This window comes from Panthera tigris, chromosome F3 (genome assembly GCF_018350195.1).
Source record: "Panthera tigris isolate Pti1 chromosome F3, P.tigris_Pti1_mat1.1, whole genome shotgun sequence".
Taxonomy (NCBI): Eukaryota; Metazoa; Chordata; class Mammalia; order Carnivora; family Felidae; genus Panthera; species Panthera tigris.
In genome coordinates this window covers 338,820-340,643 of record NC_056678.1, presented here as the reverse complement: position 1 = coordinate 340,643, position 1,824 = coordinate 338,820, and positions in this window count along the sequence as shown.

Genomic DNA, 1,824 nt, shown 5'->3' with positions numbered 1-1,824 from the left:
CAGATGAAAGTTCCAGGGGGCATCTGGTAAGTTAAATTGCTCAAGAGGAAATGTCAAATGATGGGCTCTAGAAGTAACTGGATCAGCAATGGAGGAGAAGCGCCTGAGAAAGAAGAAAGTCAAGGCTTACATATCACAGAGCATCAGACTTGGAGTAACAGGGTTTTAATTGGATTGGCAGTTGGCAAAGGGAGAAATAAATCAACCCCCTGTTGAGCAACTTTCAGGAGTCAGAGGCAAGAGCAATTAGATACTGAGGAAACATTTGAATGCTCCAGATTGGATTTGGGTTTCAGAGGTCAAGAACTTCTTTGAGGCTGTTGTGTTTTCTAAAGAGCTCCTGGGGGTCACTCTCCTGTGCATTTAGGGAAAAAAAAAAAAAAAACTAAACTTGCCTGGATTTGTCCCAGACCAGGGTGGTAGCCAAGGATGGAGCACATTTCTCTGAGGGCTTTCTGGTGGAGGAGGATGAAGAGGGTGTGGCTGACCTTTATCATGCATCTTGTGTATATTCCCCCAGCCTGAGAGCCAGTCTAGACAAACTGTCAAGGCAGGACTCCTCTCTGAGTCCCTGTGGAACACCAGCCTGGAGCTCCACCTGGAATCACAGCAACACCCTCTGCCCGTTTCCACAGGGGTGACCATGGGCAAACTCCTTGACTCTGGGTCTCTGGGTCTCATCCTAAACCAGGCCCTGTTGTGCCAACTCAGGTTCAGTATGCTTAAGGTGCTGAGAGCTGTGCTGTCCTCAGCCTATCTTAATGAATAAAACACCTTGTCCAGAATGATCTGTTCATCCAAGTTTTCACTTTCTGTAATTCTGTTTCATCTTCTACAAACCTCTAAGGTGTGGAGGGACTTTCACCCCATTTTAGAGATGGGGAAAACACAAGGGGACTTTGGAGAACTTGCCAGAGTGTCCATGGTTGGTTAGTGGATGGGCAGGGTGGAAACCAAGGAGCCGAGCCGTCGACCATACCACCTTCAGAGGGGAAGGAATTGCATCCGAGTTTCTCTACTTTCCCTCAGTTTCCCAGTTTCGTCATCCACTGTAGGGGCCCAACCCCTGGGCATGGGATGAATACAAACTAACAGATGAAAAAGTCAGTCCTAATCACCTGGAGGAAGTAAGTGCCCAGGAAGCAGCCAAGCCCCTGATGGGGGAGGGGACTGCACTGCAGGCCAGGCACTGCACAGCCTGTAGAGGGGACCAACCCCATAGTCTAGGCTTAAAGGCCCAGCGTGCAGCCTGCTCCCAACTGCTAAGGAAGTGTGACTGGAAGTGACCGCTCCAGCCTCTCAAGTTCTTTGGACAGAGGCTTAGTGAACAGGAAAGGTGAATTTCCCACAGCACTGAAGAGGCTGAGGTCACCTATTATTCCTGGGTGGAGAGGATGAGAAAGCTGATCTGGCCTATGGGCTTCTTGCCGAAAAGTGGCACACTCCGGGCGGTGCTCCTGCTCTGTACCAAGTGATCAGGAGGCAGGGGCTTCCAGAACTCATCAGAATCAAAGCAGGTGGGAGAAGCTCACCAAACACGAGCCAAGGAGTGCTCACCCCATCTCCTACCCCTTGGGTACAAGAGCAGTGCTTCTTGGACTTGAATTGTACCGGGGGAGCCCGGGCATCACATTACAATGCAGGTTCTGACTCAGTGGGTCCAAGTACATCCACAGGTTCTGCATTTCTCCCCAGCTCCCAGTCTTGCCCATGCACTGTTCATGGACCTGGTGCAGTGGTGAGGGTGTAGAGGGTGCATGGGCATGGGCCGGATGTCTTTTCCCATCAGTGTGCACTGCTTCTATTTCTGTTGTGCATGGCTTT